The 26,430-nt window shown below is 49.5% G+C and overlaps 1 long non-coding RNA gene across 1 annotated transcript; it reads right to left on the bottom strand.

Moving 5' to 3' along the window:
• Positions 1 to 12,967: 12,967 nt before the first annotated feature.
• Positions 12,968 to 19,793, bottom strand: LOC144138155 (uncharacterized). Its single transcript, XR_013315827.1, has 3 exons — positions 19,383 to 19,793; positions 16,439 to 16,515; positions 12,968 to 14,794 (listed from the first exon to the last, which is right to left on the bottom strand). It is a non-coding gene; the product is annotated as an uncharacterized LOC144138155 (long non-coding RNA).
• Between the last annotated feature and the right edge of the window lie 6,637 nt (positions 19,794 to 26,430).

Below are 26,430 nucleotides of genomic sequence, written 5' to 3'. Positions count from 1 at the left end.
TTAATCCGGAGCCCTCCACTAGGGCGCGCCTCATCGCCCGTGAAGCGTCGGCGCGTTAAACCCCACAACCAATCAACATTTAACGGAACTATATGTACGGTAAACACACAAAAGGGGAGACCATTGCGTAGCCTTTGTACTAATACAAGCAGCTTCTTTTCCTAATCATTAAGGCATAGAATTGACCAAACTTTATTTTTACTCTACTTCTTTGATCCCCGAGCCCCGTACCGGTGTTCACAGCGCTGCTAAGGTTTCATCTCACGCGTACCTGTACCTAATACGCGCACTTACTTCCACAAGCCAGGCCGATTCACCTTGCGCCTCGAGTCCCAGCGGGTCCGAAACGTCGTGTCGTCGGTGAACACCACTTGGCCCAGCCACTGGTCCGCGGTCCAGGACCGGTACTCCTCGGCGAACCGTAGCCGTTCTGCCTTGGCCTCGGGGGTCACGACGACGGTCCTGTAGGGGGAGCAGCCGTCCTTGCAACGCAGCCCGGCCTTTATGAGTCGCGAGCGCACCAAGGTAGCGGCGACGTCCAGGCCGAGCGAGTCCCTTATTTCGACGGCCGTCAGGAGGGGGTTGCGCAGGGACGCCTCGACGATCATCCTGTCCTGCTCCGCCGTCGTCTTCCGGGGTCGCCGACCGTGTGGGGCGTCCTGGATCCGACCGTGGTCGCGGAAGGCACGCACGATGCGGTTGACGGTGCACAGGTTCATTTTCAATTCGCTCGCGATGGCCCGTTGGCTCTTGCCCTCCATGAAGAGCTGCGCCGCGCGCACTCTGGTGGCGATGGGGACGCGGGGAGGCATCGTTGCATTTGTCGGCGATCACCCTCTGAACGCGTGGTGAACGAAGTGGACTGTTTTATAGTGGCTCCCCGACGGCCTTGTTGTTCTCGCTAAAGTTGTGGTCCTGAAGGCACTTCACTGCCCTGCAGAAATAGTAAGAGACGTTAGCGTGACATTGGAAATGATCGTTTAATTGAATGATGCACTAGTCATAAACACAGGCACGTCACTGTGTCCTTAAAAACGCCCCAGCAACATCAAAATCATACTTGTATTCACTGGCGTGGCGCGCATGCCGGCAACCATGTATGTGCGCTGCCATGCTGCAGCCTGCGCGTCCCCGCGTCGTACGCACGGGCCGTGTGCAGCGTTTGTGCGGACAGCAGCACAGCAGTAGTATTGAGTCTAACCGAGCTCAAACGCGTTACCTCGGCGTTATGTACTGTTTCGCGTAGCGTCCTCCAGCCTACCTGTCGCGAAACACGAGTGAAGTTGTCGGCACAGATCAGATCATTACCCTACGCGGTGGCTCAGTGGCTAAGGCGTTGCGCTGCTGAGCAAGAGGTCGCGGGTTTGATTCCCGGCCGCGGTGGCCGCTTTTCTGATGGAGGCGAAAAACAAAAACGCCCGTGCGTACGAGATTTAGCGCACGTTAAAGATCCCTAGGTGGTCGAAATTAATCCGTAGCCCTCCACTACGTAGCGCCTCATCGCCTGCGTTGCGTCGGCGCGTTAAAATCTACAATTAATTAAAATAAAAAAAGATCAGATGATTGCCAGCTGCCGTGTTTTGGTATCGGCCACTTCTCAGCTCTCGGAGAGCGCTTTCCCCTTCGGCCTATCGGCCGCTTGCCGATAGACGTCGCTAGTCTACCAGCTAACAATGCACACTCACTGCTACGCCACCGTCGTATCTCAATAGGCGTGCGCTTGAACGCTCACAATTTTTTCGGAAGCATTATTTGGCTTTCGTACAGAACGGCTCTGCCGAGGGGAACGTGCGGGTGCACCTGTGTCGATTTCTGTGTTCGCAGTTGCCAATTCGCTCCCGCGTAGGCATTTCGTGTGTCGTGTCGCTTTCTTTCGCAACCGCGGCTTCATTCCCCGGGGATGACACGGAGTTCTCAAGAAGAGCATCACCACCCAATGTCACTGCGATTATTCATATCTGTTGACGCCACGGCCGAGAATAGGGTGGTAATGACGACGCCGGGCCTGTTTTCTTTTTCTTTTCCTGACGCATGCGCAGACACGGTGGGCACTATCATGGCGGTTTCAGTGCTGACAACAGGAGAAATAGCCCTCTAAACTATTATTTGAACGCCGTCGACCGGCAACTACTCCCATATGGAGGGATAATACCGTGTCACTCCTTCCTCAATTAAGATGAGGAGTAGGGGTGATGGATCGTCTTTTTCTCAATTCTTCGCTGACGACAACGACGGTAGTAAAAGGTGTTCGCTGTAGGCGAAAACCTGTTGCTAACGTGCTAAAGACGAGTGAACCAGTCAACTTTCATTATATCAAAAGTTATACAGGGTGCTACGGGCAATGGCGCCATTGGGGTGTGGTGCATTTGTCGGCGTAATTTCGCGGAAATGGGGAAGGAAGATAGCAGGCACTGCGTTTTATTATTTTGCCACAAGGGCTCAAGTGGACACTACATGGAGGGCGCCTGGAGGAGGAGTGGGGATATAGATGTATATGCCGCTGTCGAGGCATATATAACTTCAAGGCTGTCGAGGCGACGAAAAGAAGATTAGAATGCTGGTGGATAAAAAGCAGAGAGGGGATGGGAGTATTGCCTAGGACCACGTGTAACAGAAAAAAAAAAATTTGTGCCTGCCCTAAGAGCAGCGCTAGTATTAAACGAAGAGTATAAAACATAGGTATATTAGATTTTTTTGGACACGTCATCACCCCGCTACAAGAAGAATACCACTAGCAATCATCAATCATCATTATCATCATCCGCAGAAGCGCATTTCTCCAAAGGTTTGACAGCGATAGTGAAAATACTGTTGACGGCAAAATCTCCCTGTCCCCATTCTTGGATCTGCCACGTCGGATGCTTTTGTAAGGCATTTGCGACCTCTGCATACACCATCTTTACTTACAAATGGCGTGGACATTGGTGTTTGCTGCGACCCAAATTTGAATGTTTAGAGATAAAAATTCTACTACTTAATTCCAACGACGTTTACAACATTTTATGCACCGGAAACAGACATCACAGTTATTTTGACCGGGGCAGTAGCCATGTATGTGTAATCAGTAAGTTTATAAGAGCCAAATGCCGTCAGAATTCTTCTGATATTCTGTTTAAGTCCCCCTTGTCTCCAAGGCACTTTTCATACCAGTGGGTATGGGTAGACTGAGATAACCTTTTCCCCCTTGCGCTTACCGCCGCCTGCGCACGGCGCAATCTCATAAAAAAAAGCGTAATAGACGAAGGCGTTTAACTGCGAATGCTCGGTGCATCTTTTGCACATTGATGCGCGAACAATGTAACACTTGCATTACAAACCACAACTTCGATACAAAGAATAAATTGCACACAGTTGCCATTGCAAATATGGACAGGTTGGCCCCTCTCCATTCTTCCCCATTCTCGCGTATTCCGCCAGTATGGGTCGCTGTCCCGGTAATTTGGTGAGGTGGTTTCTTTTTCTTAGAGGCACAGCTGACCCTTTTTCAAGAACAGTGTGCTAAGTGCGCTTATGTGGAGCTTGCCGCAGTTCGTGGTGTCATCACGTCGCGTGTAGGGAAGAATTGTTGGCTATTTTAGGGAAATAGGGTTATCAATGAGGTTCTTATCGGCTCGCTTCTCCTTGGAATACCTAAGTACAGTCTCACGTAGGGCATTGTGTAAGGGCGTATGCGATAGCCTCTTCTCTTCACCGCGGTACCGAGTTTTGTACTCTGGAAGCCCAGGGAAAGATGTACTGAAAAAAGTCAAAAGAATGCCTGTTCCAGCGGGGGTGAAGCCTTTCTTTTTTAAGCTGCATACCGAGACACAGTTAAAACGTGGCTACGCAAGAAAGGGTTAGAGGTTCTTTGGGGCACGGATTGCACAATATGTAAGCAACCAGAAACCATTTATCATGTGTCACTGATGAATGGCGTTCCAGTTCTGGTATTTGTTACAGCGAACTCTGCGTAAAGATTTTCCATTAGACCGATACGGCATTCGGTACCTGCCTACAGAACACGAGAATGAAGTACCGTACGATTTACTGATGCTCCTGGGTCTCCATAGTATGTGGAGACTGTCGAGAGCACGTATGGCCTGGCTCCATGGCGACGACGAAGCTAGTCCGGCGAGGCAGCTGTTTGTTCCGCGAGAGTGTTACACTGCCTGTTGAGGGGATTGAAATTCAAGGCTCGGTACCTGATTGGGTAACATGTGTAGAACCATTGACAATGAGGAAATAGTGTTATAATAAAGCCAGCCGGGGGACCCGGATGGTGGCACTGCACGTTTTTCCTACGTTGCACTGATTAGCGTTGCTCCTTCTGTGCGTATGCTGAAGTCCGGCAGCATATTCGGATGGTGGCGCAGTACGTGTGTCGGTTTGTCCTGCATTGTAATGTTGCGGCTGTGTGTGTGTAAAATCGGGCAATAATAAAAAAAGCCGCGGCGTTTAACTGTTGATAGGAACTTTAGGGATTACACATTAATTTAAGTAAAATGCTGGCAAATTAGGAATAACGGCGGCTACTTTATTCAGTTAACAAAACGAAACTTGAATTTGTAGATTAAAACACAATTGCTTGCAGTTTAAAACACTACGTACACAAAACTGTAAACATTTTGCAAATTCAGCGGACACACCCGAAACACTTCGCAAGTGGTATACCCCTCACCTGCACCCTCGATGTCCTTACTGCCGTACCACCACTCCATCAGACCTCACACACCCAGTTTGGTGGTGCCCAGCTTTCGCCAGGCACCTTACATTTAAATCTCCCCAACCCCATCCCGATCCACAACAAACTGATGCACAACTATTATATGAAATAGCGGTTTATTCAATTAAAGGAGCCATGAAGAGAAAACACAAGTTTGGTTCATTCAAAAGATTGTCTCGTTAGAATCATACTGACACCACTTTTAACTTAAACTTCGCTCAAATAAGCTACATAATTAGGAAAAACGGGAATGGTCATGCGACCCACCAGCTCATTTCCCGCAACAGAACCTATGATGTCACATGAGCTAAGCTCTGCGATTGGCGGAGGCTGGCAGAAGCAGACGCAAATTAGGTAGAGCTTACAAACTAGACGAACGAGCGATTTGCGCTTAAATTTAGGGCACATTCTTTACAAAGCAATAAGAATGATGGGACAAACAGTGGAAGTTACGAAAGCACATGTAAACATAGAAGTACTGATGCGTTCTGCTGTTCGTACTGCGCACAGCATGCTTGGTTTAGCTGCACAGCACTACGGGGCTTGGGGTTCTCAGACGACACTGGCCGATTGACGCAAGCAACGGTGTCTTACGTGACCCCATTTGTCGAGCGAGCACTGTTTCAGGGAACGAATATTTTCTCCCAGAACAAAAAAATTCCCCCGCATTTCCCCGAGGGGGAGAATGTGAAAGTGCGAATGCACGGTTGTCGGCCCGCTTGCGGCGCTTGCGCTCGGCCCCCGCAGCCCACCGCCTCGCCGCCTTCTCTTCCATCTCTTCCATCGGGTTTTTAGTATCACGTGTACACCACGCAGTTATCAAGCCGCTATAACGCCGCTGAGTCGCCAACGCACGCCGCTGACGACGTAGTTTGAATGCGTTAAAGATATAAGGCGCGTCTAACACTGATATCACCGTCGCGTCCGTAGCTTGGTCGGTAGAGCGTCGCGCTGCGGCCGCAAAGTTCTCGGATCGAAACCTGGCGCCGGATGCTGTTTCTTCTTTGAAGAGCACTGCGGACGCCGCCGACGCCGCCGCCGGCGGTGGATGGTTTGGGGTCGCTTATGAAGTGCATTGCACTTAAAACAAGCCAGGTTTAAATGCGGGCAAAAACAAACCAAACGCTTGCCACGGTATGGTGGCGCCATCTAGGTTACGGAACGTAAAGAAACGCGGAACAAACCAACACCGCTGTACAGGGTGGAGACAACATTTGAACGGTCCCGTGCCGCCGCAATTGGGCCAACGGGCTCAACGCGTTATTCTTTTCGTTTCCCACGAGACCTAGCAACGCGAAATAGACAATAGGATTCAAACTTCTTCAGTAAACCGCGTTGCGGCGATAATTTTAGCGCGGTTTTGACACAATGACTTGCTTCGGCGGCGAGCGAGGAACCGAAAATGGCGGCGCCAGCGTATACGTGTCCCTACCCTGTACGGCGGATGCGTGAATGAAGGTACTCTAGGCTGCAGAGCGGTCGGTTCCTGTGATGTCATTTGGGACCACGAAAACGCACGATTGAGCGGGAAAATCAAAATTTTAACTTGAATTGTTTAATTTCTCAGTGAATAAAGCACCGTTTGTATCCGGACAAGTGCTGGGGGCACTATAAAACACGAAATCTTTCGAATAAAACCAACTTGCATTTTCTGGCACGGGTTGTTTGAGCGGGTCCTCCCCCGAACGAACTGGTGAATGTGCACAAACCCTACTGCGCTCACCATGAACTGGCCCATGAATTGCAGGTTACAGGAACTGGCCCAGTTATTGAGTCTACTGAGATCGATCAGCATTAATTTGTTTATTTTCTCTTGCCCTCCCTCCCCATTCCTTTGCCCCATCATGACCAGTGGTCATCCTTTTCTATTAAAGGTTCTCTCTCTCTCTCTCTCTCTTTGGAAGCAGTAAAAATAACTTTACTCGCGAGATTTTGGCGCTCGTTAAAGATCCCCAGGTGGTCAAAATTAATCCGCAGCCCTTCACTACGGCGCGCCTCATCGCAGCGTCGGCGCGTTAAACCCCACAATCAATCAAACTTTACTAGCGAATGCCCTCCCCTGGAGACGAGCCCACGTCCCATGTCAAGTCGTTATTATTACACTAATCACAAGTTAATTAGTGTGTCACCCCTCCGATGATATTATCAGTATATGAATTGCACAGATACACGAAACAAACAAATTTACACCATTAATTCAGTCACCGATCTTATGCTGCTACGGCGTCAACTAAAGTCAACTACGGCGTCAACTAAAGCAGTTCGCAGCTGGCTTCTTCGAGATCGCGGGTGCACCGAGGCGACACTCACCACCTCACGCAAGGTTGCATTGCAAAACGGAAATTAACTGAGTGTAACCCCGCGCCATGCATTCACTCACCCGAAACAAGGCCAACGACGACGGCGATCCCGCTTCCAAAGTACTAGTACGCGGCGTTCCGCGAAAACAGACTCGACCCACGGCGCGGTCGAAATACATTCGGAACGAGAACAGATGGGTGGCGGAGAGACGGCAGGACTGACCGCGTCGAGCTGTTTGGTTTTATCGCCGCTAATCAGCGATACAGCAGCCCGCGCCCTGACACTGCGTCGCGTTATCTTGGGTCACACGCGCCTGCCTTCCCGCGTTGAGCGTCACGCTCGGCGCGCTTTCACTTGATAAGAACGGCTGACGCCGGCGGGCCCGGGAATTTGAACAATAACGCAGCGATAAACAAAAAGGAAAAGACAACGCGCGGCGCTGGAGTAATTTTCCGCTCTCGGAAGAGCTGCGTGCGGAGTTTCTACACTGCGCATGCGCCAACATGGGGGGAGAGATCAATTCCCAGACGCGCTTGTGTTTTCTTGTGATGGTCGCCTGCTTTGTCGACGGTAGCGGGTTCGTCTTGCGCCTGCATAGATTTGCCGCGCACGATGTTCTTGCTCAAACTTTGTGCGACTCCTCGCAGCATTCACTCCTCTGCTCGCTGGCTATCAGTTCCCTACGATTGGACTGAATGGAGGATACGTTTGTTGAACTCTTTTCAATGGGTTCAAAGCAACTATTTAATGGGTCTCCTCATGGTGGGTCGGAACGCAGACAGTAGTGCTCCACAAGAGCACATACTGGGAAGGTTTTGGCGAAGAGCATTGTAAACCAGCTTGAGGTGTCAAAGTTGTGATTTCAACCGCCAAAGCCACAGCATAATTATGAGCAATAATATTAATAAGGTTGAAGTATGAACATAAATATGGGTATTAATTTAAACTACGTGGGAATCTTTAACATGCGCCGAAATCTCCACACACACGCGTTTTTAATCTGAGGATTAGGATGAGTGATCCTGCACTCAGCTTTCTTTTACGGGTCACAAAATGACGGACAATAATTTAGGCCAAATGCAATTCAATATTAAACGATTCTACAGTCACGTACCCATGCCATTGTTTCTAAAAAAGCAGACGCCTCCTTTTGTGTTCGTATTACGTGCTGGTTAATTAAAAGTTCGAAAGTACGCATTTAAGAACACTAAAGCAGTCGTTGCTCTCTCGCCTAATAATATGTGTTTTGGCTTGACGGAGCGGTATTTGTGTGATAGTGAGCCCAGTTTTGTTAACATGACGACTCGCAATGTCGTCAAATGCACGTAATGCCCCTTGCTTCGACATATGATAAACAAATTCGGGCAGCTTCGCACTAGTGGCACGAAGACTGGGCAAACAGCGAGGCTGGCGGACCTAGCTTATTCTTGGTTCGGCTATGTTTATGCTTATGCTTGGAAGACTCGGCCATGTTTTCTGCGTGGTTATTTTTCGTGACTTGGTCCAGTTTTCTGCTTGGTGCCGTCGTTAGGCGCCCAGAGAGCAACCAACACTCAGTCATTAAAGTATGTACACAGTACGCGAGCACTCTGAATCTTGTGCAATTCGCTGACGTTTCTCCAGATCAGCTCGGCGACGGCGCATCGCTTCTCGCTTAGCATTACGGCGCTGTTCCGGGTATGCCGCTTCTTCGGTCTTCCCATGGCAGCAGCACGTACGCACGGAGTACAGGAGGTCTGTCTGTCCTCTGAGGAGGTGAGAGGTCTGTCGCCGCGCCGACTGTTGCCAGCTTTTACTCCCCTGGGGCGTCACGGCCAAGCTCCGCCTTCCCACGTGTCTGTAAATCGGAGAGAGAAGGAAGAGCGGAGCGCAAAGTCTATGGTGATGTTGAGCGCACACATGCCGCGGACTCGCACCCTACGCGCCTGGGCTGCGAGGAGGTCACGTGGCTCGGTGGTCTCGTAGGTGGTTGCTAGGCAACGCGAGGTGGCGCACAGCTGGGCTGAGTTTTCTGGTAACGCTACACGGCGGAACTAAAAGCTTGAACAGCTCCGCTGTTAAAATACAGCAAGGTTTCCTTGTTTAAAGTTGCCGATAAATCCACTAAAAAGAAATAGCAGCCTTTTCTAACGACATTACTAACAACTCAACGAATATAACAACGTTTATTTCTTTAAACATTTCCCCTGTTAAAATGAAGACAACATACAATTTTATTTCATTTGAAAGAACTAACCTTTGGTAATTCACTCGACTTCATTCCAGCCCTGAAAGACGCTTTTTACTGGAAAAACGTAACGAACAACACAACTCTCAAACTTCGTGCTACACTACGTAAGCAGTGACGCAATAGAGGAAACACTCAAAAACAGCAACCAAAGCACTGACTGTCCGTTGTCATTGAAGTGGCACGATCAAACAGAACAAGATGCACCTCTTACGACTGCACAGTCAGGTTTCTTGGCGATAACTGGTGGATGGCCGCCAGCAGCATAAAGATTGTTCGAAAAAGTACTCCGAGTCGCCATTGCTTCATCCGTTTTCCTTGATATCCCAATTGTTTGTTTGAAGTTTGCGATAGAATCAGTATCATTGTTACTGGAACAAAGAAGTCTTTTGGAAACCTTGTTTTTTTTTTACTTCATGGCCCCTTAAACTAGAATGAGTACTCCTTTTCGCATATTGTTAAAGGCAGAGGGGTAATGTTAGGTATTTTCTCTATTATTGTAAACCGTTTGTACTGTCCTTACAACATCTTTTGTTACAAGATATTGAATAGCAGATTGAATAGCCCAAAATGCGTGCTGCTGGAATAAAAAATCGAATCGCTAACGCAGCTCATAGCAATCACCATAACTTCTTTGTGTACCGCTTGATCGTTGGATTTAAAGGGACACTGAAGTGAATTTGTCAAGCTCCCGTTTTTGCTTGCACTGCGTAGACTGGCTCAAATTAGCACACTTTTCATCGTTTATCCGGTTGACAAATCGGTAATTATTTTACAAAGCGCGAAAGAAGAAAAACTACCATGCGCGGTTTGCGGCGGCCGCACCAACTAAGGCTGTGACGTTGGGAGGAGGGGGCACCCTGATTGGACGATGCCCAAGGTTAGCCATCAAACAAGTTTCGGTTTCGGTTCTGTAAAACACAACCAATGGCGTTGTTGGATGGCCATTCTCATTATTTCAGTAATCATCGTACCGCGCTTCTGCCATGTTGTCGGCTGTAAAATCCATAAGATAAGCCTCCCAGGACGGCTTGGAATCGTAGCATTCACTAGCCGAGGCCTACGCAGTGCATGAATGCCCTCCGCGTCCCCGCAGACGCTCAAATGCCATGCGCTTTTCCCCTATTAAGTGCGAATGCACTTTATAAGCGACCCCAAACCTTCCACCGCCGGCGGCGGCGGCGTCCGCAGTCCTCCTCTCCCTAGCAACGGCGTGGAGCGGAGAGGAGCGTCGGTAGCAACGGCGCGGTGACGTCACTTCACCACGTGACCGCGCTCGCTCCGCCTCCTCGCCGTGGCTGCGCGGGTGCGCGCCGCTCCCCGCACCGCTCCTCGCGCCGTGACGTCATGGTATGACGTCACAGCGCGCCTCCTCTCCCCAGCAGCTGCCGCGCGCCTCTCTCTCCACCGTGACGTCACACTCTCTCCTCTCCCCCTCGCTCGGCTGCAGCTGCCGTGCGCCGCTGTCCCTCTCCCCTTGCGCTCGCCTCCTCTCTCAGCCACCTGGCTCGGCGCGCTCGGCGCGGCGTACCCCCCTATATATGCAGCGATAAACTGCCAGACCTCCGTGGGTCGGCTCGCGCGCGCTCACGGGCGAATGCCAACGGATTTTAACTTTACTCCCCTCATAGCATCACCCCGTGCATTCGCACTTAACCATGTTCACCCTCGGGGAAATGCTTGGGAGTTTTTTTTGGAGCTTGCCTCACTCATGCCTGTATCGTAAAAAGCGTGTTCGCACCAGGCCAAGGGTCTGTTGATTCTGGCCTGTGCCCACTGCCCGCAAGCAGTCGGTGCTTATGGCAACAGAACGCCAACGAGAACTCGCTAGCGCGCCAGTGCCAGCCTGCGCGCGTTCTGTGAACTAGTTCGTGAAGCAATGAACGTTGTGGCCCCCCAAAAAAGGTGAACTCAGTATAGAAAACATCGGGGGAAAACGAAAAAGTTAACTTTAAAAAAAAAAAAACACCTGCGGGGATTCGAACTTGTGACTTGTAAAACACTTGCGCTAACTTAGCTAGCGCTCCAAACCACCCAGCCACGGGCGCTTTTTTTTTTCTTTATTGCCTGTCTTCGGTTTACACAATAAGAACAAAAAAAAAAAGGATTACAAAGCGCGAAAAGACATCAGCACGCCACTTGCTAGTGCGCGCTTGTTAAAACGGCCGAAGCCATGCCACACTTTCCAACACATTTAACCAGTCAGGTGGAGATGGTTGGGCTTTGTACACTTCTAAGATCTCCCGTACACTCTGGCAGAACAACTCTCTGCTCGGTTTCACATCAACATCATTATGGCGAACTGCCATTCGAGCTTTCCATGTACTATGCAGGGCCAGCAACATCAAAAGATCATACGGGACGCCGCCGTAGTTTTCAACGGCCAAGAACCTGATTCCATGGCTATCCAACGGGAAATCCTTTTTTAGTGTTCTCTGCAAAACGTCCCACAGGAACACCCCGTCCCAACAGTCTATGAATGCGTGCTCTACTGTTTCTGGCTTTTTACAAACCAAGCAGTCAGGCCCCCAGGGAACAAACAAACCTTTTTCAATCATCCAAGTTTTAACAGGTAATACTCCCACGTGTAATTTAAAGAAAAAAGACTTTACATAAGGCGGGACAGTCATTTTTTTCACACGCTGACACACGTCTTGTCCTGGCCCTGCACTGTATAGGGATTGGTACAAAGGAGTCGGCAAAGTGGTGTCAAGAAGGTCTTTATACAGCTTTTTTCTGTGCACGGTAGCCAGATATTCGAAAGAAAACCTCGAGAATAAAAATCTTGCCGAAAGTACCACCTCACGTAGATGGCCATGAATGCCACCGTCACGAACACAAGAAGTAACAACAAATTCGGGTAAAACTCTACCTAGGCGCACTTGACACACGGTCCGCAAAAAAGGGTTTTGCACATCACGTAAAAAAAGAAAGCGGTTCACTACCTGGCGTAGAAAAAGGTGCGCCAGGGAAAGGCCCCCACAGCGCACTCGTCTAAACAGGTTGGTTCGGCTTGTGCGCTCCCAAGTGGAACACCAAATAAAGACACCCAGCCACGGGCGCGCGCGGCCGAACCTGGAAATATAAGGTATATAATGTATAACCAGTTTACACTTTTATTTAGTTTTAGCATTCCAAGAAGCTTAGGTGACTATTTGTTGTTTTGCGCTCGTGCAGTAAGCATCCCCCAAGTTTCCACAATATCTCAAGTCTAGCAATTGCATTTCTTAGACGAAAAAGCGTTCGCAGATGCCTAGTCGTGCTGCTGGCCGCTGTGCTTGTTCGCCCAACGCAAAAAAGTGCTTCCCACACCCTAGTTTTACGCTGTACGGTAAAAATATTAGTTGATTTTATTTCCTTAGTACCTCTATAGACTTCGCTGACTCTTCTCCTGCCTTCAAGAGGCCTTATATTTCCCTACTGGCGTACCAGTCAGCGAAGCATCGCATGTGCACTTGTGCAGCGCTTGTGTGAAGCGACCTTGACTTGGAGCTAGATACAGTGTACAAACTAACCAAGTAAAGAAAGGCACAATCTTCCATTCACATACACTCTAAGAAAAATGGTAGTCAGTAGTGACTCATTTTACAGAGTCATTGGCTTGCTACAGAATTGACTACCTTTGGACTCTTATGGGGAGGGTCACCAGACTCTCTTTCAAACAGAGTCCTGGGACTCTTAGGGAGGGAGTCGTGACGAAGAGTCAAGAGTGAGTCTGCAGGACTCCTGAAAATTAGTCACAGTGACTCCGAAATGGTAAACGAAAAGAGTCTGCTTGACTACCTTGTGGCCCAGCAATGAGAGTCGTCCTGACTCTGTTTGGAAAAGAGTCTTGTGACTCTGTTAGACCGAGTCAAAAAAGGCTATGCAGGACTCTGTAAGGGAAGTCACCTCGACTCCTAATTTTCAAACGAAGAGAGTCTTCATGACTACTTTGCGAGTAGTAAAAGTAGTCACACAGACTCTCCGTTTGGCTATAGAGAGCCCGCTTGGCTACTTTGGCTACTACATGACCCCAGCCAAGTCGCCCTGACCTGCTGAAAGGGAATCCCGCGACCCCTGAGATAGAGCATGCAGGACTCTGCAGCACCGTCACCGACACTGAAAATCTGCAAAGAAAAGTCCAGTCGATTATTTTCCGACTCGAGCAAACAGAATCGCTTCAGAGTCGATAGGATAAAAAAATACCATACAGATACTATTATGACCCTATAAGGACAGCCATGCATACATGCAAGAAACATCAATGCAAAGTACCAAAACAACCATTTTATTGAAATAAAGCCTACAACCGTTTCAAATTATGCATTGGCTCAATGACTAGAAAAAAATTGACACAAAATAAAAATCACGAGTTTTTGTCTTAGACAACATACAATGGACTATAAGAAACGTGAGAAATACAAGATTCAAAATTATCACCTTAAAATTTGTGTCTCACATAACAAAAACTTGTTACATTGAACGGGACAAGCAACACTGAGTTCACATATACAAAACACAACCCTACAACAGTAATCAGCCATCAGCTGGTTGCTCACTAACTTTACAAAATGATAAGTGAATATGAAAACACAATTTTTTTAAAAACCACATTTATAAAAAAATGCTACAAGAAATAAAAATCACGAGTTTGTCTTAGACAACATATACATGACTAGAAGAAACGTGAAAAATGCAAGATTCAAAATTATTACCTTAGACAACATTCGTGTCTCAAACAACAAATTGTAACATTGAACAGGACAAGAAACACTTGAGCTCACATATACAAAACACAACCCTACAACAGTAATCAGCCAACAGCTGCTGGCTCAACAACTTCACAAAATGATAAGTGAATATGAAAACACAATTTTTCTTAAAACCACATTACATTATAACAAATACAAATATTTGAAAATGTCATTTTAGACAACTGAAGTGAAAAAATTCTAGAACAATACAACTGGCAAATTGAAAACAGGACAATAAAATACACAAAACAGAGTTCGGGAGTGTTATTGCTTAATAAAAATTTCATCTTGAACACATTCATATTTCATGCATACAGCTAGGTTCGGCTTTATGATAAGACCACTTTGACCACTCATACGCAATGCAAATGAACATTAAAAAAAAGGGTGTCAAAGAATTATTAATGGATGATTGTTATAATTTTCCTGAGAATATTTTGTTCATTTTAGAACACAGAAATTTACTCGGAGGCTATATGTTGCAACACCCACCACTTGATCTGCTGGCCCTGGACAGTGTATTTATTCCCTGGCTGTCCCTGCACGAGCTCTCAAGGTAGTGACTACCTTTGTCGCCGGCATTTAGGTGCTCAAGCATGCGCCCTTTCGCACCACCATCAATTCCTCCAAAACTGTAAAGGTCTGCTTTGCAGACTTCAAGTACTGCAGGTTGTATGCCCAGTACATGGCACATACAAGAGCGATTCCTGACGTGAAGTCAAAGACGTTAACGGATACATGTTCACACACCACCTTAATTGAGTCGGACCACAGTGGGCTGCTCCCCGTGTACAGCAGAGTCGGTCGCGAGTATGCAGTATCTGGGTCCTGTAAAAAAAAGACAAATAATGCTGAAATTTAGCTGCTGTAAAAAAGTTCTTTATGTGGACAGCCATCAATATGTATAAATTATTACTCTGACTGTCTTTAGTATGCCACGTGGACTGAAAACTAAAATACCTGCGATGATAAGTTACAGGGAAAGCTCAGTTATAGTACACCCCCCGGTTATGCGAAGACCCGCTTCTTATGATTAATCATTGGGGTCGCAGCAACCTGCCTTTAGAACCTACACATTAAATACGCCGGTTGTATAACGCACAAGTACACGCAGCTAGCTTCATGTGATGCATGACTCGCAACCTGACACCCTTATAGCGGTTCCGAGGCGCAACCCCTACACCAAATATGAATACTCAAGGTCGGGTCTAATCAGCCGGTTTTACTTTCGCCTGGACGGAACTGTACAAATTTCACGCCGGCTCCGTCTGGACGGAACGCTAAGCTCTCAGTTGTAATCCGTCTGGGAAGGATAACTCACAGCGCTCTGTTCCGTCTGGACGGAACTTTAGCACTTGTATATCGTTCCGTCTCGACGGAACGCTAGCCACAGCCTTTACTTTAACATTGCGCTATCTCCCGGCTTGTCTCTTTGTGGCACCACTTTTTTTCTACTCGTTTCTTTACTACCCCAGTATGCTCAAGGCATTATCTCAAGCAATCGCGACTGCAGCCGCTCGTGCCTGTTTTTCTGTTAGTTCACAATCGGTGAAGGGTGCTCAGAGCCACAAGGTCAATTTTTATTTTTCTGGATGAGCACAACAAACAAATGCTTCAAATGCCACTCACGCTTGGTGATAAGATCAAAATAACCGAAGAGACCGAAAAAACGCTGAGCTACCGCCGACCCTTCCGTCTACATTCGTTGCTTCTTTGTTCACGAATAACAGCAGGCAGTTCCATTTAGCAAATGTCCTGCTTCACCCATTGCATTGGCATTCTCGCACTTTTGCTATGTTCAGCTTTATCCCATGGCACACAGCTAACACAGCAAAACGTTTTTGGAGCGCAGATATTGTGGAAGTAAATTTTTTTTTTCAAGAATAGGTGCTTAGGTCACGCACTCACAAATTACATGAGGACAAGTTACACAGTAAATACCATGTTGCGCCGAACCATTTACAAAGCGCTGTTGTCTGTTCATTTTCGACTTATCATGTCTGTATCTAGTCTGTGCTACTTCAAGATGTTAAAAAGCACTAGCAACTACCCCGCTGTGGATCTTCCCAAAGCTTGATTTTGCTGGCTGATATCTTAAACACACTGGTTCCTTCCCAGGGTCTGGAGTTCCCCTTAAGGCTTCTCTTTATGGTAAGTTACAAAATTGAGGTTATCAAGACACCAAAATTTTGAGTGCACTTTACCTTTAGGAAAGCAAAAAAGTACATGGTCAGGGATATTTCGCTACCGGTGGTCAAAGTAACCATAAACGTTAAGCCTAAACACGTCAGCCAGCCTTTCTAAAGAGCAACAATTTTTTCCCAGTTGCTCTCTCTTACATGTACAGCATTTCTTTTAGTTTAATATTGGGTACACCCTAATATTTTTAATGCCGAGGGCAACTCAAGCCAAGAGCCATTTTTTTTTGCCAATGTTGCCATCTAATTCGCAAATTAAGCTCACTGTTCTCACCAGTATCGTGAAGATGTCATCCTCTCTTTCCTTCACCAAATGGGGCAACCAAACGGTAGCGCTGACACCTTTTGCATCTGTAAAGAGAGCAAACTAAAGTTGTACAGCCGAACCCAACTGATGGAAACCATTTTCATCGATTTATCCAGTATGTCGAACTCCTTCCGCTAACAGTATAGTTGCAGTGAAAAATATAGCAAAAATTACGTCTATATCGAATAAAAATACAAGCGAAACCCGCTATATCGAACGGCAAATGACGCAGGAATGCGCCCCCCCCCCCCCCGCCGCGGTGGCTCAGTTGCTAAGGCGTTGCGCTGCTGAGCACGAGGTCGCGGGTTCGATTCCCGGCCGCGGCGGCCGCTTTTCTGATGGAGGGGAAAAGCAAAAACGCCCGTGTGTACGAGATTTCGGCGCACGTTAAAGATCCCCAGGTGATCAAAATTAATCCGGAGCCCTCCACTACGGCGCGCCTCATCGCCTGCGTTGCGTCGGCGCGTAAAGCCCTACAATCAAGGAATGCGCCCCCCCCCGCCCCCCCCCCCAAGTTGGCTCTCCTCAAGGTGAAAGAGAAATACCGCCGGCCCATTTATCTCGGCCGCTCATCATCAGTTGGCGGCTCCTTACCTCCTTCTCGCTCTCCCTTCCTATCGTAACGCACCTGCGCCGTCTAAGGCGAGTTGTTGCACCCCCATGCAAAAATACGATCGTGGGCTGTCCACCAGGTTTTTTTCGTTCTTTGAGTTTGTACTGCTCGCGCTTTTTAGGCTTTTTTTCCGAAGTGTAGCTGTGGTGGCTAGCGCTTGATTGATTGTAAGGTTTAACGTGCCGACGCAACGCAGGCGATGAGGCGCGCCGTAGTGGAGGGCTCCGGATTAATTTTGATCACCTGGGGATCTTTAACGTGCGCCGAAATCTCGTACACACGGGCGTTTTTGCTTTTCCCCTCCATCAGAAAAGCGGCCGCCGCGGCCGGGAATCGAACCCGCGACCTCGTGCTCAGCAGCGCAACGCCTTAGCCACTGAGCCACCGCGGCGGGTGTGGTGGCTAGCGCTAGAAACGTTTATTTGACGGCTCAGCTAGCGCGAAGCGGCCGAATTTGCATTTCGCCGTGAAGTTGGCAATTATAAATCGAGTCAAAAGCGGTGTAGAGCTATAGTACTACAAAGGAATTGTCATCTAGTGCAAGATAACGCTGAGTGCACACATGGCGTGCACACAAATTTCCTTGCCTGCTTCCTTGTGCCAGATTTGAACGTACGTGTGCTCGTTAAGGAGGCTATTCCCCGCTTTTTGCTCACGAATGTGGCCTTGAAAACGCTCCTGCGCCACCCTAACGCATAATAATAGTTCACTCCAAAGCCCACACAATGCTAATATACCTTTAGACCGGCGGCCTATGAACAAAACGCTTACGGTGTGCAAGCTGCAGCAGGATGGTGCGCAATTTCATGTTTATACAAAAAACAAAACATCTACGCGTTGCTGGAGCAGGCGAGACCAGGCTTGCGAGCAAAACATAGAAATGCTCTAGTAACGAGCACAGTCTCTGCGCAAGAATCAGTCACAGAAGTAGCATTAAAAGCGTTCTGCGCACCACCTATATTCCTCTAGCACCAGCCACTGTAAGCTTACCCACGCGGTATTCAGACATCATAACCTGAAAAAGCTGAAAAATAAAAGCCGCATTTCACTGTGCCTCGCCGTACCATTTAACCACAAAGCTACGCCAGCTTCCTCGAGGTCCGTGTGTGCGGGATTTCGGCGCACGTTAAGGATCCCCAGGTGGTTAAAATTAATCCGGAACCCTCCACTACAGCGTTCCTCATTGCCTGCGTTGCTTCGGTGCGTTAAACCCTTCAATAAATCAAGCTTCCTCGAGGTACCCGGCGTTTGCTTTGGTTGATGGCTACTGAAATGGAACAGTTGATACACTTTCAACCGTTATCAAAGGGAACTTATTTAACACTAGTTTACCTTCGCAAACATTATAGTGAGAGTGAGGGATGGGGAGGGGAGGAGGGCAGGCCCATTAGTGCTAGTAAAATCTGCGGAGCGGGCAGTACTGAGCATGGTTTGGGTGCGAAGCAGGTGTCGATCGTTATTTGCTCAAGTTACTGCACCCTACATGCAAAGCTTTGTCGGCAATGTGACGCCAGCACACAGGGGGAGCAGGCACTCGTGTGAGCCGAGCACACAGTGGCCGTAGATACCCTTATACTATCTCGCGCCGGATCACTAACAATTGTTGTCAGCGCTCTTGCGGCATGGCGACAAAGCAAACATGCGAGCGAGCAGACAGCAACATATCGCAGTGGGACACGCAGCCTCGCTCCCGATATCTCAACAACGCATGTCCGTGCGTTTTCCTCGGCCGCTGCCAGGAGACGGCACCGGGATCTTCGGCTGTGCGCACCGCGGTTCGTATTTGAATTGCCCATGACTGTACGCGCAAAATTATATTCTACCAATACATACGCGTCCCGCATTTGTACGAAGTGACTGCTGCTTGGCGCCGAAATAAGCCGCTGTCGAGCACCTACTCGTTTCTTTTCATGTTGACATTTCGCCCCTCTGTCAGCCTGAGCCAAATTCATCAAAGCGCACTCAGCATTCCGTGTTCAGGGTCAAATAAAAGCGCCAGAGGAAGTGAAACAAACTTTCACTGCGCCTTGGCCGTGGAGCGGCCATCGTGTTCAAGGTCGCCGTTTCGTCGGCGGCGAGCCATCGGCGGCGGCTCGCGCCAACGGTCATGCTGCCCTGTTCGCATACTGAGGCCGTCGAAAAACCTGCCACTCACGCAGAAATGAGGTTGGACGTTTCTGCCACGACTGTCCGCATAGTATTCAAGCAGCATATCTTACACAATTGAGCGTTATTCGCAAAGTGCACGAAGTTTTTTCACGAGGGAAAATCTCTCGCCGCGGTGAATACTTCACTTACCTCTATCAGATGCAGTTGCTGTGTTGCCGCAGCTCCGTCCGTATATCTTCCCTTATCATGGACGCTGTCCTCACGTGGAGCACGGCAAAAGCACTGTAAAATTGTCGCGACACTGACCAGCGAAACCACGTAGTTACGAAAACCGCCCTAACGGCCACAACACAAAGAACGCCTCGCCGGCGGAGCGCGCAGGCAGTTCAAAAGCTTCCACTCCGGCTGCTCGCCTGCTCGCGGGAAACGCCTGACGTCACACCTGCGGCGACCAATCAGAGCGGCATCTCTTTTTTTTTGTTTTCTATGCTCCTCGACTAGGTTCCCCTCTCCCGCCAAGTTGCGCCCCGTACCGAGTCGAAAGAGAGTCGCCAAAATTATGACTCTGATCGGTGACTCTGTTCTGACTCACCAAGCGTTAAAGGTAGTCGCGGCGCCGGGGACTCTCTTTTGACCACCTTTTTTCTTAGAGTGTACGTGTCCGTGTCCTGGCTTCGTTTCAACTCGGCGAACGAATTGCGACGACCCGTCGGCGGCCGGCGGACGAAACGCTGGGCCGACTGACTCTGTCTGAAGGCCGGGGAGCCGTGCAGTAGCGCAGCCAATTGCTAGCTCGGCTCCTCCCGACGTCACACGAAAACGCCACAGAAAATGGGCGAGCGTAAAGAGCGGAGGACAGCATTTTGGAATTAAATTTACTACTGAATAAAATCGCGTAACCGCGCCCAGAGTGGTCGAAACATGGCCTGGGGACTCCGGACTACAATTTGCGCTAGTAATCCCGCAATGTTTACATATCACATCAGTGTCCCTTTAACTCGTTGAAACGAGTCTTGAGTGAAGCGTTGTGTTTCTTTTCTGTGAGCTAACGCTCAGCCTTGGCCGTGGGGCACACATGTTTCTAACTTCGAGGTCTGTCGTTGCAAAGTCTGCCGATTGTTGTTTCAGCCTTTCAAGCAAGCATGGCCTCGAATATACCTCCAGAAAAAGCTCTCAGTTCGTTCTTATATCGCTCCTAGTGGACAGCGATCGATATAACAAACGTACGTCCAGAAAAATGTAAACCGACAGCACAGATGAAAATTGGGAAATGCTCGCTGCCCATTCGATTTGGTGCGGCGTTCCAGGGGATGTGCACACGACTTGTGTACAGTGTTATATCTATGGCGCTCGTAGAGGTAGGAGGCCGGAATACGATAAGGTACCCATCGTTTGAAATTCCCAATTTCATGCGGTTGATTGCTTTAGCTGGGTGTCTCCCGAGGCTGCCCGTTTTGTAGTGTTCCCAGAAAGGATGGTGAGCATTAAAGTCACCACGCGGGGCTGGACAATTGTCATTCCTCGTTACCATAGCAACGACGCTCACCCCTTCGCGCTGGTAGCGCGCGCTATTCGTGAGGGCCGAGGCTGCTCTGTAAAGATATGTATGATAATTATCATCTCGCCCCCTTCCAAATTCATGGACCTCTGTGGGGAGTAGGATCCCGAAAAACAAGGCAAGAATGTTTGCACTACAATTTGACGGGAGGAGGTCCCGGAGTCGGACACTGAAGGGCGACCTCCTGTTCTTCTTAAACAAACGGAAACATTGGCTATAATCAGAAATATATCGTTTTTATACATATCATCGGTATGTCGAACCTAAAAAAATACCGGTTCTGTTACGGTTAGGATTCCGGTGAAATAATTTCATTCCGGTTCGACTAAATTACACACGTAACAGGTTCGCTAACCGGTTCGGAATAATTAAGTAAAGTTATAAGTGCAAAAAAATTATAGTTAAAAAAGCCGTGACCAAAAATGTAACCGTGCGCAGTCATGCACGCTTGCCTGTATCTTGTGATACGCCCCCTACGGGGCCGTGTATATAAGCGCCCGTCTCTCAATAAACGCTCATCGCCAGACCAGCCTTCGTGCGTGCTACAAAAAATACAAGTTTGGTTAATACAAAAGATGAATTTGTCTAAATAGCAACGATGTCGATCACAATGGCAACTTTAAACAATTTGGCTACATATTCGAGAAAATAAATAGTGCCGTTCAAGAGACACTTTCTTGCACAACCCTTGTGACGTTACAGAGAGTTGTGTGATTGCAGCCGTCGACCAAATTGCCCGAGCTAAAAATCATGTTTATGAGATTTAGTGGCGCCTCCAATCTTGTTTTACCGTAACTCTTGATTGTTAACATGAAATTAAATGAGGACGCGGGTACGATTCACGGCCGCGGCGGCCTCTTTTCGGATGTAGGCGAAAAGCAAAAAACGTCCATGTGTTCGAGATGTGTTCGGCGTACGTTAAAGATCCCCAGGTGGTCAGAATTAATACGGAGCCCTCCACCACGGCGCGCCTCATCGCCTGCGTTGCGTCGGCACGTTAAACCCTACAATCAATCAATGAAATTAAATCCCTAAAAATCTGTTTTCCCGCTTTACGTCACCTCTGACGTTGATTAGAGTCAGACTTCCAGGTTTTTCAATACATATTGCCGCATGCCTGGGACAATCTCCCTGTTTGGGTATGTGCCTTTCGGAACATTGGGTCTGAGAAGAAGAAGAGGCTTGGGTGCTACCACGGCAGCTCTGGTTGTGCGTCAGCTTCGATGCCGTCTGTAGGTCTTTTAAGTCGAGTAAATACTGTTTTTCTACCTTTATTCGTGACATTTGTGGTGGAGGTGCGGGGTAATCCCATGCACTTCGAACCAGGCGAGTTTATCGACCCACGCGAGTGTCATCTGGAGACAACACCAGTGCACAAGTCAAGTCGCCGCATTCGAGGTCTACCACCAGAATTTGGCCTGCTGGTGAAGCCTCCACGCGTAATGACAACCACTACGGCTTGCCAAACCAATGAGGGCAGCGGAGCCTTCTCGCCGCTGGTGGTGCACTTGCCGCACACACCGCGGCCATTCCACGGTGACATCTTCGAAGACGTCGAGGACTGGCTCGATCATTTCGATCGGGTCGCTGCATTAAACGAGTGGGACGACACACGTAAGCTGAGAAGCGTTTACTGCTCCCTCAGAGAGTCGGCACAGACGTGGTACGAAAACCACGCGCCTACATTTACAAGCTGGTTGGAGTTTCGGCGGCAATTGCTCGAAGACTTCAGAAATAGTGAGCGGAAGGAAAAGGCCGAGATTGCTCTACAGTCCAGGGCGCAAAAACCAAACGAGAGCGTCTCTATGTTCGTCGAGGACATGACGCGCTTGTTTTGGCGAGCTGACCCTGGTATGAGTGAAGCAAAGAAGGTCCGCCACCTGATGCGCGGTGTGAAGGAACAGCTATTCCCTGGCCTTGTACGCAGCCCGCCAACAACGGTTGCTGACTTCGTTCGGGAAGCGACCTCAATGGAGCGGGCCCTGCAGCAGCGCAACATGCAGTACGGGCGTCAAGCCAGTGTGGCCGCCTGCGCTTCAGCGGTCAACGATGAACACGCTCTCCGGGAGCTCGTGAGGAGCGTCGTGCGTGAGGAACTGCGGCTTCTTCAGCAGGGTGACTGTCGACCAACTTCCGCTGCCTTTACCGACGTCGTCCGAGACGAAGTTCGGCGAGCAATGGGACCGGCGGCACCGGCCGATGTTGCAAGCCCTGTTCGAACGTACACGGATGTGTATCCTATGCTGGCTCCAACAGTGGAACATCGCACTTACACGGACGTGGTGCGCACGCCGACCTCGGCACCGCCCCAGGTGTTCCCAACTGTGACACAGCCGTTCGGACGCACGTTGAACCCGGCCACACGGTATGAACCAAGACGTCTCGAACGAAAAGCGACCGTGTGGCGCACATCAGACAATCGGCCCCTGTGCTACCATTGTGGTGAAGAGCTAGGCCACGTGTTCCGTCACTGCCCTTACCGCCGCCTGGGACTTCTCGGGTTCTCGCCGAACGCACCTCGACCGCGCTACGGGGAACGACCCCGAGAAATCGAGGAGTACCTTTCCGCCCATGAGCTGACGTCAACTTCGCCCGCTACTCATCAGTCCCGAACGCCTACCCCTCGCAGGTACTCATCACCGATCCGTCCCGGCTCTCCTCGATCTGGCGGGAACCGGTCTCCGAGCCCACACCGGGGAAACTAAACCCAGCGACCTCCGGGGGTGAGGCCGCTGCGCATAAAGCTCAAGAACCTCCACCGACGCAACGACATCCGCATGAAGACCACCGAAATCGAACTTTTGAAGCGAACGAACTTCTTTCTGCCGACATCCCGGTCCTCGTCGACAACCACTCGGCAACAGCTCTCGTCGATACCGGCGCTGACTATTCTGTTATTAGCTGGTCACTCGCGTCCAAGCTGCGTAAAGTAACGACGCCATGGTGTGGACCGCCAATCCGCACAGCTGGCGGCCACCTTGTTGTGCCGACTGGTGTGTGCACCGCTCGAATTCAAATTCAAGATTCAACTTTCCCCGGCTGTTTTGCCGTGCTGCGGGAGTGCTCGAAACAACTTATACTCGGTTTGGACTTTCTCCGCAAATACGGGGCCGTGATCGACTTGCGGGATCTTTTGGTTACGTTTTCGAACCCTCTGTCAGTCGACGACGAGAGGGAGCTCTCCAGGCCTGCGCTCCGAATTTGCGACGAGATTGTTACTTTACCTCCCCGAAGCAGTATGTTTGTTACTGTTGAGTGCGAGCAATCACCTGTCAGTTGCGGTATCGCAGAACAAAACGTTTCCCTGCTGCTCGACCGACAGGTCTGCGCAGCCCGTGGCCTCGTCGACATCAGCAACCAACGAACAGAAATACTGCTTACGAACTTCAGTCCGGAACACCAGCATTTATCACACAGAACAGCAGTTGCATACCTGGACGCAGTAAGCGACGAAGGAAGGAATCTTGTTCTAGGAGTCTTGTCCACGCAGAACGAATCGGAGAAGGTCGCCAAAATTGACATAAACCCTGACCGGCCGATGTCCCAACAGCAACAGCTTCGCGATGTTCTCAACTCGTTTGGCGACTGCTTTGCTGTAACGTCTAAAGTTCGACAAACAACCATCGCCAAGCATCGCATCATCACCGACGAACACGAGCGACCCATTCGCCAACACCCTTACCGAGTTTCAACGAAAGAACGCGAGGCTATTCGTCGCCAAGTGAAAGAAATGCTCCGAGACGACGTCATCCAGCCGTCGACAAGTCCTTGGGCATCCCCGGTCGTCCTTGTTGAGAAGAAAGACGGTACTCTTCGTTTTTGCGTAGACTACCGGAAGCTCAACAAAGTTACGAAGAAAGACGTCTATCCTTTGCCGCGTATAGATGACTCGTTGAATCGGTTGCGCCATGCTAGATTTTTCTCGTCTATTGATTTGCGCAGTGGTTATTGGCAAATTGAAGTAGATGAACGAGACCGCGAAAAAACAGCTTTCGTTACTCCGGACGGCCTCTACGAATTTAAGGTCCTGCCGTTTGGTTTGTGCTCCGCCCCCGCCACTTTCCAGCGGATGATGGACACTGTTCTATCTGGACTAAAGTGGCAGACGTGCCTTGTATACTTGGACGACGTGGTAGTGTTTTCTCGAACGTTCGAAGAGCACCTAGTGCGTCTGAGAGCAGTTCTTGAGGCCATCCGATCCGCCCAACTGTCGTTAAAACCAGAGAAGTGCCATTTCGGGTACGAAAAGCGGAAGTTTTTGGGCCACCTCGTCAGCTTCCAAGGCGTCCGCCCTGACCCCGACAAGACTGCTGCTGTCGCCGCTTTCCCAACACCAAGCGACAAAAACGCCGTACGCCGTTTTCTCGGCCTCTGCGCGTACTATCGTCGCTTTGTGGAGAACTTTTCCGATATAGCGGAGCCGTTAACTCGCCTAACAAAGAATGATGTGCAGTTCAGTTGGGGCCCAAAAGAGTGTGCAGCGTTCGACGAACTGAAAAGTCGGTTGCAGACTCCACCTGTGCTCGGCCACTTTGACGAGGACGCTGACACTGAACTGCATACTGACGCAAGCAACATCGGGTTAGGTGCAGTGCTTGTACAGTGGCAAGATGGTGTAGAGCGGGTTATCGCTTATGCGAGCCGTACTCTGTCACGCGCCGAAGCCAACTACTCTACAACTGAGAAGGAATGCTTGGCTGTCGTGTGGGCCGTCACCAAATTTCGGCCATATCTCTATGGACGACGTTTCAAGGTGGCTACTGACCATCACTCTCTGTGCTGGTTGGCCAACCTGAAAGACCCGTCTGGACGTCTCGCTCGTTGGAGTCTCCGGCTACAGGAGTTCGATGTCAGTGTCGTCTACAAGTCAGGCCGTAAACACAGCGACGCAGACTGCCTCTCCCGCGCTCCAATCGATAAAATCTCTACCGAGGAAGATGATGATGGCGGCTTTCTTGGAGCCGTCACTCCTTCTGACCTTGCTCAAGACCAACGAAATGACCCGGAACTTCGCCCAGTCATCCATTACCTCGAAGGATGTACCTCTCAGCTACCCAGATCTTTCGCACGCGGCCGTACATCATTTTGTCTGCGTAACAACATCCTGTATAAAAAGAATTTCGATGCCACGGAAACAACATACTTGCTCGTTCCACGTGCAGAAATTCTGCAGGCCTGTCACGATGAACCGTCTTCCGGGCATCTCGGCTTCGCCCGTACCTTAGCCCGCATACGTCTACGGTATTACTGGCCGAAGCTTGCGGTTGATGTCAAGCACTACGTACAAACTTGCCGAGATTGCCAGAGGCGGAAAACTCCGCCCGAAAAGCCCGCCGGTCTACTCCCACCGGTTGACCTTCCGAAATTACCGTTTCAGCAGATCGGTATGGATCTTCTGGGGCCTTTTCCTTTGTCATCCTCCGGCAACAGATGGATTGTCGTCGCTACGGACTACTTAACGCGTTACTGTGAAACAAAGGCCCTTACCCGAAGCACGGCCACAGAAGTTGCCAAGTTCTTTATCGAGAACATCGTCCTTCGTCATGGTGCCCCGATAGTTGTCATCACGGACAGGGGAGCTGCGTTCACAGCACAACTTCTTAAAGAAGTGTTACATCTCAGCTGCACAAGCCACCGGAGGACAACCGCCTACCACCCGCAGGCGAACGGACTAACGGA

Source organism: Haemaphysalis longicornis, unplaced genomic scaffold, assembly GCF_048455015.1.
Source record: "Haemaphysalis longicornis isolate Haplotype H1 unplaced genomic scaffold, Haemaphysalis longicornis Haplotype H1 scaffold_5, whole genome shotgun sequence".
In the NCBI taxonomy this organism is placed as follows: domain Eukaryota; kingdom Metazoa; phylum Arthropoda; class Arachnida; order Ixodida; family Ixodidae; genus Haemaphysalis; species Haemaphysalis longicornis.
Note: the sequence above shows the minus strand (reverse complement) of the source record. Positions and strands in the feature narration are given on the sequence as shown.